Raw genomic sequence first — 11,318 nt, forward strand, 5'->3', positions numbered from 1 at the left:
TGGCTAGTTGTGTGGGAAAAGTCATGGAAAGAATTCTGGCGCGTCTTGAGTGGTACCTTGAGCACAATAACGTGTATCCTAATGCCATGGCGGGTTTCCGACGGGGTCGCTCCTTTGTAGACATCGTCACTGATCTCGTGCCCACAGTACAGCAACAGAAACGACAGAAGTGCATATGCGCGGCATTTTTTCTTGATAACAAACGTGCATACGATAACGTGACACATGAGGCCATCCTTGATGCGCTAGATGTTGTTGGAATCGGTGGACGGATGTATAGGCGGATGCAAAGCTATCTGACCAAAAGGACAATTTTTATGATTTGTGAAGATGGCTCCACACCCGTGTTTTGCACCTACTGGGGCGTGCCCCAGGGCGGAGTGCTCAGTCCTACTTTGTTTAATCCAACAGTTATAAGACTCCAGGAGTACCTACCTAATACTGTCCATATATCTATGTATGCCGATGACATCTGCATCTGGGCCTCCTCTGTGACTCGTCTCCAGGTGCGAGCAAGACTTCAGAGGGCAGCAACCATAAATTCCTGCTATTTCCGAGAGCAAGGTCTGAGCGTGTCAGCCGAGAAGTGCGCTATAGTGGCATTTACGCGCAAAAGTATGAATCATTATCCGCTAACTATTGACGACCATATCATTGCCTATCGCGAAATCCATCGTTTTTTAGGAATTGTTATAGATCGGAATTGTTATAGATCGGAATAGATAGAGCATTGTAAAGAAAAAGCTAATCTCTATCACACACCTGCTTAGATTTCTTGGCGGAAAATCATGGAGATTACTCGATTCTATCAATGCTGCAACTCTACAGAGCACTATTTTTGGGATTTTTGCGGTATAGTGCCAAAGTGCTTTCAAGCACATGCAAGACGAATTTGCGTGCCCTCCAAACTATTCAAGGTCAGGCAGTTCGCACGTGCCTGGGTCTCTCTCGCAGCGCATCAACCGTTGCTACCATTGCATTCGTCCAGGACTACCCACTCTCGACATATATAACCCTTGACACCCTGCGGATCCACATACGGCATCTAACAAGGATTCCCCAACACCACCTTGTATCAGTGGCGGATCAAAGACCACACGCAGCGTTTTCAAAGGTTATAGCAGCCCACCGTTCGTCCATCCCAACACAGTTCACCCCGGCAGCACGGCCTTCCTCTGCGCTGTTGTGTTTGCGGGAGCCATGCCTGCGCCTTACAATTCCGGGCATAACGACGTTTTTCGTCATGTGTTTTATTTATTCATTGTCGTTGCAAAAATACCTACAAATGCTTTGTACATGATAAATCTGATTGTGTATTTTATTCATTAGCATGATACCCACCTTGTCATGATCTTATTATTGTTCGCGGTATCAGTCGTGGCCTAGTTGTCTAGGAGTCCGCTTCGGCTGCGGGAGGTAGTTGGTTCGAAACCCACCGCCGGACACCCACCGGTAAAAATGGGTACAAGGCACCCCCGGCCCGGCGCCCGGCTTCCTCAGGGGTGTGTGCTTGGAGGAGGCTCCGCCAACCCCGCTACGCCCTTTCGGGGGCAAACTCAGCGTGCAAAGGTGGTTCGTGTTTCACTCCCAAGTGAAGAGTTCGACTCAAAGCTCGTACGCTCTAACCAGCGTCAAGTCCCCGTTTTCCGCGCTGTAATTTTTTAAATATGTATCACCAGCTCCCCCGTCTTGCTATCGTATTCAACACTAAGGTCCTTCGTAAGAAGCGATTCAGAGTGTCACTACTGTCATGGGCTAGTTTGGTTTCTGGGCTGTCCGACTTGGTGAGAAAAAGAAAAATCGATGTGTTGCTGCTTGAGAACTTGGAAATCAAGTATAACTGCCCATACAGCATTGGCCAAAGGGATCTGCACGAGTGGTTAGAGTAAGCGCATCCATTATTGCAGTCAGCACTGTTTTCAAACGCCAAAATAAAATTAAATTATAAAATTTTTTTCTTTTGCTGCCACTTCAGCTTTACTTCTTAGAGGCAGTTTCTTTACAGATTTATTTGTCTACTTTTATCTAATTGCACGTGTCACATAAGGAACTAGAGTGTATGAATAACTTCTTTGCAGCGTTTACGACATATCTCGACGAGGGAAGAGGATTATGCTTACGAGTTGCGTTACGAATCACATTCCAGATGAATTACCATTGAAGACAAAAGGGATAAATTAAAAAAAAAAGATGAGAAGGCTTGCGAACTCTCTTGATTTCACAACGATAGGTGGGATGCAATACAACACGGATCCTTTTTTTTAAGGTCTGTTCTACGTATTACCGATGCTCGGGATTGTACATATTTCAACGTAGTCTTTCGTTTATGGGTGACGAGTACAATACAGGCTCCTTACAGCTGATGCTACAGGGCGGATTAGCTGGAGCATCACCCGACCAAATCACATTCTGGCAACTGTGATGTTTTTTGAGCTGCCTATGCTTTAATCCAGGAAATATTAATGAAATCGGCAAGCAAATGCAAGCAACTCAATATCGCGTAGCAACGCATTCCTCGACCCCACCCTGGCCTAGAGATCAGGTAAGCTCAGAACGAGAGAAACATTTAAACAAACAGTCCCTACTCCCGTTAAGCACCACCTATAGAGGCTTTTAGCGTACCGGAAGAGTATATCGGCTTACCGGAAGCCAGCTGCACACGCTCATTTGCCCCGCCTGGCCCCTCCCATGGCACTGCTCGTATGCAGTAGGCGCCGGGTAAACCGGTGTACGCCTACGATAGTACATCTTAGGTATGCTAAAATACTCTAATATCGACTCTATTCCGACCGCTCCTGCTCAAACTGCTTCTCCACGTATGTAAGCCTGGAGCATTGGCGTCTGCACTGGCCGGTGCCCTAAGAAACATCACTCCTTTCTGATCCCTCTAACACACCTTTGAATGCCACGTTAGTGTACACGTAACTGGCTCATTATTAGACTTCGGGTTCTGTGCCGTTGACGTTTTAAACACCTAAGTGATTCGCAAACTGACGTCTGTGTATGCGAGGTAGAGTCTGTCATGGAAGAAGTCTGAAGAAGGAAAATCACGCTTTGAAAGCGTCAAGGTGCGCGCAACGTCTGAGTGCCACTGGTTCATCGGAGCTCAGCATCTTCTCAAAAGCAGTGGCATACTTTATTTATTCCCGCCGCAGTACTGCTACAACCGTGAGGCGCTACTGGTCGCTGAAGCTACGGGAACCATAGAAAGCTCAAAATACCCAATGGACAGAGATGAATCCTCAAGCCTTTATTTTTTTTTCGGGGGTAGAGCTCACGTACGCAGTCATCCTCAACCTTACCAAAGGCAGAAGACGCAAATATCCCCAGCCACATTCTCTGCTAAAACAATATGAAGCGACATGTTGGAGAAGACTCCAAGCAGGAGCCTTACACAACCTTCAAATTCTACATAAGATGTATCCGGAGCAGTATAGGGATACATGTCCGTTGTGCGGGGCAACCCGACGCTGTATCATATAACATGGGAATGCATACACAATGTAGCTTTCCGAGGTAACAGAGAGCCAAATGTGAAGCAGTGGGAGGGCCGGCTAACCAGCAGCCAGCTCAAGGTCCAAAGAGACCTAGTGAGCCACGCATGCCAGATCGCCAGGGACAGTGGTGCATTGGACTAGGGGCGCCAACCACGCTCAGCCTGGCAGACATCGGCAATCTTCGGGCAAGCAGCAAGACTCCTTTATTAGAGGAATAAAGTTTATTCACTCACTCAATCACTCGGGGAGGGGGGTAATAATCCACTTAATGTCATTTTTGTTAGTATTGCTTATGACATCAAACAAACTGAACGGGCTTTGCCACTGCCTATATTACCGGAACCCGCCGTGGCTCTGATTTATTGATCTGCGGGCTGGCGGACACGTGTGGTACACAAGCAACGCCTGTGTGTTTGGCCAGGACACTAGGCTTCCCTGCCGGCTGTATACGGAGCGATATCCTAAGCTAACAGTGTTTCTCTCCCCCATCCAAATGAATAACGTAAAGTGTGTCATATTTAGGGGGAACACGAGAACATGAACGGCCTGGGTGGGTGTGCGGCTATCAGGCACTAATGACAGGTAAGTAGCGTCAAATTTACTGCATTCGCATAAAAGGCAGTAGAATGCCTACAGTCTTTCTGAAAATTTTCTGGAACGTGTGCCAGCCTCGAAGCACGGCAAAGGTGTCGTATAGGTCGCCTTTGATTACTTACATTAGAAATAAACGCGAAAATCAGTACAGAGATTGGTGAAATGTGCATTAGAGCTAAGTAATCCCGCAAACCTGAAGCTAACGTTGAAGAACTCGCATAATGGCTTGTAGCAGCGTCTATTGCATGACTCCTCCGAATCAATAAAATCAGGAACTTAGGCGGAGAAATTTCCGACAGGCCACTAGTAGTAAGGGTAATCTCGTCTCTGTATACGCATAACTCCTAAATGATTCTACCATGTGAAATAACATCACTGAGGGGCTTAGTTTAGTGCTTGAGGGAATCATGTCTGGCGAGCCAGAATCACAACCGCAAATAAATGCGGACTTGCCAAATTAAAAAGTGCAATAAAAGTTGACGTTTTTCCGCTGTAATTAGCAACCAGGGATCCGGAGAGCCCCTAATATGGCACATTCTTTCATTTTGCTAATTCTACAAGTGTTCAGTTATCAGTCAGCAGGCATGGCTGCAGCGCACACGATGGCATGCGAATCAATCTCTTTTGTTTCGCGATTCAGTCCTTCCTCGGAGCTCTGCTTGCGTTTAAACCATGTTCAAGAGCTGGGTGCCGTATCAACCACAGTTTACTACGACAGTGTCATCCATGGATCAGCACAGCCTTTTGTTAACATCGACCGCTTGTTTGTCCACATCGGGGACGTCGTCTCCCGTTGCACATCCATCAACTATTATGGAGCATCCCAATCGGCGATAGGGAGCAAGTTTTCCTCCTGGGCGACACCGAAGAGGGCGTTTCAATGGCCGCTTCCGGCTCTTGGGGCTCTTGTTTCTCGGATCTCGGGCTAGGCCGGCTGTAGCATTGTGCGTGAATTAAAACAAAAGAAGCAGCCGATTATGTTGCCACGGGCTATGCAATATACCATTTACCGAAACTGGTCAACAACAGACTGCGCACTTATCTTCTGTTCAATCAATGACTGCGCTCTTACTACGAAGCTTAGTCAGAGCCATACGCCAGCTCGCCGATTACTCGCGGAAGCGCGATGAGGCAGGCACAAAGCGTGCTCTGCCTACTGCCGCCGCGCCGAACCGTTCGTCTACCGCCGACGGCGCTCACCTGCTCTGCAGCCGCCGAGTTGTACTTTGAGCTCAAGTTCACTCAATAAACAGTTTTCTAAGCGAAGTGCCTGTGCCTCACTTCCACACATGACATCTGGTGGAGGTGTGGGGTGCGTGACGCCCATGCAGCGGACCCCACAGAAGAACAAAAGCGCAAGCCTCCCGCCGTCTACGGACATCGAGCCTGAAACCACACTCAAGTAAGCCGCCGCCAGCCAGCAAGGTCGCCTACCCGAGTTTGGGCCATTTCCGATGACCAGGTCCGGGAAGACACTGACGACTAAAAAGGAACTGCCTCTACATACGTCACCGACGCGGACTTTAGATAACGGGAATCTGACGTCGCTCGTTTTGCAACACCCCCGGGAGCCACCATTTTTCTACGGAACTAGGCACGAGGACCAAGTATATTGGTTAGAAGAATTCGAAAGGGCTGCAGCCATGAAAAAAGTGGGACCAAGGAGAAAAACTACGCCACGTCTACTGCTCGTCGCAGGACGCGGCAAGAACATGGTTCGTAAACCGTGAGTCTTCCTTCACCACTTGGGAATGTTTAAAGCTGTTCTTCGAAAGTCGTTTAGCAATGCAGTACTTTGCAAGGAAAGGGCAGTGCTGTTACTGCAGACGCGCGTGTAGCGCAGCAATGCGACTGCGGTAGTCTCCGGACAAGGCAATGCCAAAGGACAAGAAGCTGCGCATCTTAATGAGGGGAATCAACGAAAAACTCTCCTCGGTACTTGTTGCGCAATCTCTCCAAATCTGTCAACGAGTTTGCAGCTGAGGTAGCCAGCATTGAGGCAGCCAGCACTTTATGTCAGTGAGCTCGCCAGTACGAAAGACGACCAGAAGTTTGTGCAGGAAGCTCCGCTGACGTCGCTGCGCTGATCAGTGACAGCTTGCGTGAGACAGTACGGCCAGTGGATCAGCAAGAACTAAGAAAACTCCAACCGTTCGCGCCCCACGCACAGCTAGCCTAGTTAAGTGACGTCATCAGGGATGAAGTGAGGCAGTTTTTCTCATGATTCACGTGACCTATATGGACCTCTGTTATCATAGTCACCGCTAGGCTGTTGAATCAGAAACCGAAAGAGATGAGAAAAGAAATTAGGCTATACTTAGTTTCGCGGCCGTAGACAAATACTGTGTTTGGTCCTTGTAAACTAAAATCTTGTGCTTCATTAAAAAGAAGGAAAGAAACGAAAAATGAGTGGCTATACTCTCTTAGGAAAAAACTGGGAGAGAGGGGCGGCTAAAATTCATTTTCCAGGTGAAAACAGCGGCGCTCTGGCAGTGGTGGGGCAAGGGGGAAAGAATAAAACAGCAGAAAATGACGAGGAAAAAGGAAAGGAGAAAAAATGCGGAAGTTTGCTGGGCCTTTATACCATGACAGTGAAACCTAGTTGCTGTTCCGAACATTCTGTACAACGTGAAATGTGAAAGAGGCCTTGTTATTCTTTATATCATTAGAAGGTCCCTTGTGAAATTCATGCAGTTTAGCTCTTTTCAACAAGACAATCGAATGGCTTCTTGTCTCGCGACGTCTTAGCCTAGCTTGAGAAAAACTTCTTAACCAAGCACTGCGGCAATACATGCGATAGAAAGAGAATCAAGTGCGTGACGCATTAAATTACGCATGACTGGTGGGTGACGATCGTCACCGACTCTCGCGATTTTTTTTGTGTTTTTTACGGTGTCTGGTACGTTACGTAAGCTTTGTCTGAGCGCGCACTCAGGGTAGAGTGCAAACGCCGAGTATTTGTGTATTTTATGGGCTGTAATTTGAGATGTATCCACAAAACGTGTAGCTCTGTAAATGACCGTTTGCGTGTGGATCAGTCCAATGCATTAATTATTAATGCCGTCCGTCGAACTTTCGGGGGCGTTCCTTTGCCAAATAGAGAGGCAGACTGTTCAAGCAAAGAATTTAAAAGACAACTGTGTCATCGTTCTTTCAGATATTCTCCCGGTCTAGAAATTCTACTCCTCGCCGCAGAATCGCATGTTTCGCGGAACTTACTAAATATTGCGTGTACTTCCTACACCAAGTGTTTTTTCTTCATCTCTATTCATTATTACGCGATAGCATATACAGCTCGTTCGGTCGAAGAGCAGACGGCGTAGTCTCCGCTACGTGTCGGAAATAATGGGGGGCTGAGTAAAAAAATCGCATCATGGTGGTTTGGGGTTCTAGTGATCAGTGCTAATTCATACGTATAACCGCAATTTTCTGCTATCCGGTGTGATCAGTTTTTGTATGCATTGCGCGTTAGCATTATTGAATTTGTTGGAATTGCTTGTTTTTCCTTTTTGTTTTTGTTGTTCCCACTCCTGTAATGGCCCTTCAACAGGGCTAACAGTATCAGTAAACACAGAAGAAAATGAATGAATTGAAAAATGGGGTTAAAATATGTCAAAATGCTCAGAATGAAAAGCCCATGTTTGATAGTGTTAAGAAAATTTGAAGTGTTTAATTGATCAATTATTAAATTGAAACAATTGAAAAAAATAAAATAAGCTCAAAATGTGAAACTGCTCAGAATGGAAATCCTAACCGATTACGTTATCGGTCATACCCTTAAAGCGTAGCCTAAGTGCCCGCATCAATTTTTTATTTTTATTCCCTCCATGCGTTATTCGCGTTTCTTTCTTTTTCCCTTCAGACTTTTCTATTGCACCAAAGCCACGGCGGCTAAGAATATTCGCGAGCAAACAAAACAAACAGTAAAAGCGTCAGCGCAGGTACGTAGAGGAGCTTTAAGTGAGGACACCGTTGAGCTTAAATTAACGCGGCAAGTGGACGCGGCAAGGATGGATGAATGGATGAATGTTAGGAACGTCTGCTTTGATGGGATAGTGGCAGGTACCTTGATGCGGGGTATATGTTTTTCTATATTTCTCTTGGCAATGTGTTTAACTTAACGGCGCAGTCTAAAATTCTAGTTTTTTCCAGTACATACACATTAACTTTAACATTTCACCCATTTCTAATACTTAACCTATTTTCTTACCCCTCTGCCGTGCGTTAAAGCCCACAATCCTCCAATCGCTTTTTGTAACGTCTTCCGCAGGTTCATTCACATTAGGCTCGTCATAGCTAAACCCTAAGGTCTGAGGGAGAGCGACCATGTCTATATCGACATTGGATGGATACCCCGACGTTCTAATAAAGTGTGTTCACTTGGTTCTACGGATTTACCACACACTGCATATATGTGATCTTCTTGCTTAAATTTATTTTACATCTTCGTGTTCTGAGAAGCCCTGATGTCGCTTTATAGAGTAGTGCGCTGCCTTTTGAATTACCAAGCCCAAACCGTAGCTGCGCCTTCCCTCGGCGTGCCGGTAAAGCGTGTTCTCCGCGGCTCTCGTGTCATGATAGCGCATGCAGAGCAAACATGCTGTGTTGGTTTTTCTTTCTCCCTGCATCGCGTGTGAGAATAGGCAGCGTCACTGTGTGTATATAATGTGTACTCTCACGATGAATATGACTCTGGATCCGAAAAAGTACGGGCGCAGCTTCATCATCTAGAGGCGTCATACTAATACTAACATTCTAAGTCGCAGTCGGCATCCAAACTGACTGCATTTATTTTTATTAAAATGATGTAGCCGCGCTAGAAAAGGCTGGATCAAACAAAAATCCCCCCAACCACCACCACCACGATAACTACGAAAGCGTATCTTCTCTTAACGTTTATGCCTCGAATTTTCGAAAAGTGTACTGTCGCCCACAAACTCAGCGAGTCTTGGACTGGCATTTGCTCCGCGTAGCATTGGACGCTTGTCCCAAGACCATGCTGGGCTGACTGCTGGATATCCACTACTGTGAAATGGGGCACCGCTTTGAATTCGAAACCATTGTTTTTGTTTTATTTTCATTTTATTTTACGGTCTTTCATAAGGATTCATTTTTTTTCGCTTCCTTTCTAATTACAGACCTACTCATTAGCATACACTCATAAGGCAACGCGTATACTAGGTGCACCTTTGTTCGCCAAGATGCACCGTCGTATTGTTGCCTATAGGATGGGTGGTCGCCTAAGATCTGCAAGTCCTGGGTTTAATTCCCCGCACCTTCGCGAAAAAAAAAAACTATATATATTATCCTTTGACACCACGGTGACGTCATCTGAGATTTTTTTGGACCGCTGCTGCCGCTCAACGCCAACGCCTGGTTTCGTTGTTGATGAGCCGTATAGTGCTTTCGTAGTTTTAAGCATGTGATATTCAATCAATTTATGGATTGATATGCTTGTTTACGCTGAAACCGCATATTCGTCCGCAGACAACTGAGCGAGCCGTCGTTGCCTGTCTAGCCTCTCGCTTGAGAGGCCAGACATGCACTGCGTGTTTGAACAGCAACGACGTCGCACTTATCATAGGCACACTTAAAGTTAACATTAAAGGCACAATCAAGATAAATATATAGAATTTTAGATCTTAATAGAATTCCAGAAATGACCTATGTTGACACTTGTTCGGCAGCCTTTGTTGCTGTGAAATTTTTAGTTTAACTTGAAATATTTTCCCCCACTTTGATCAAGATTTGTGGCGTTGGCAGTGCGGTCTAGACCTTAAGGAACGACTTATTAACTTCCATCATTAACCCATCTTCATGGTCTAGCGTGTGAGATCAGTGTCAGAAAGCGCTTTACATTATCGCACTTAACTTACCAGAGCAGACTGAGCCGGCAAAACAAGTATTTTCTTATTTTTTCTTTCATTACGTAAAAAGCTCAGTTTTTAGTGAAACATGTCCATTTCTGATTAGATAGCTTTATTAAATAGACATAGGTCATCTTCAGTTTATATATATATATATATATATAAATATATATATATATATATATATATATATATATATATATATATATATATATATATATATATATATATATATATATATATATATATATATATATATATATATATATATATATATATATATATATATATATATATATATAACCAAGCTTTTCAAAAACACGAATGTCCTAGCCGCGTGAGAGGTTTGCTCAGATTCACCTGAACTAGTCTGCATTATTTTTTGCGTTCTGAGAAGTTTACTAGTTAGCTAAGTCGAATTAGCTAACTTTTAATTATTACCCTAGAGAACAAAGCGTCAATGAAAAAATTGTAGATCGCTTTGAAAAACAGTTGACTGCAACTTTTGCACCATGATACCGTTAACGTAAAGAGGTTTTTTTTTCGGCCTTGTACCCTAGCTCGCACAATAAAAAAAAAGGCGTCTACATGACAATGATTCCATGTAAACATCCCAAGACGGGTCTTAGAGAACAAAATCCATTTTTACTGAACTGCTCTCCGCGATGAGGCTTTGCGTGCACATTGGGGCAGAGATGTGACGCTGCAGCTGGTCACGTGATAGCTTTCTTTTAAGAATAATAAGTAAAGCTACGCAAATCGTACCTTGATGGAAACAGCACTGCAACCGGTTTTTTGAAACTATCTACAACTTTTTCATTGACACTTTGTTCCTCAAGTCAATAATTAAATGCTAGCTAATTACACTTAACAAATTATTTCACTTTGATGAACAAAGAAATACTGCAGATTAGGTCACATGACTCTAAACAACCCTCAGTTGGACTCAAGCGGGTAGGATATTCCTTTTTTTTTAAAAGCTTCGTTACTTTTAGTTGGGACACCTGGTATATAATGGTAAGAGCAGCAGCCGAGCAGGGTCGCCTCCCGTGTGGCGCTGGGGTGAGGGGCGATAGCAGGGTTGGAGGGCCAGGCCCGCACCTTGTTGTAGATGTCCGAAGACTTCTCCGCGAAGACTTCTCGTCTGAAAAGCTGTGCGGCTTGTTGTCGCTCACTTATCTTGCCGTTTGAGAACTGCTTTTCATGTAGACATCTAGCTCCAACGGTAGCGCACCTGGCAGCATACGGACTCCACGAGGAGCTCGTGCAATCCGGAGAAACACCACTAGGGAAATCGCCTGTTTCGCGTGTGTCCAGTCACACCAGAGAATTATCGTGTCGTTCTGAAAAGATTGCCTCG

The sequence above is a fragment of the Amblyomma americanum genome, chromosome 7 (assembly GCF_052857255.1).
Source record: "Amblyomma americanum isolate KBUSLIRL-KWMA chromosome 7, ASM5285725v1, whole genome shotgun sequence".
Classification (NCBI taxonomy): Eukaryota; Metazoa; Arthropoda; class Arachnida; order Ixodida; family Ixodidae; genus Amblyomma; species Amblyomma americanum.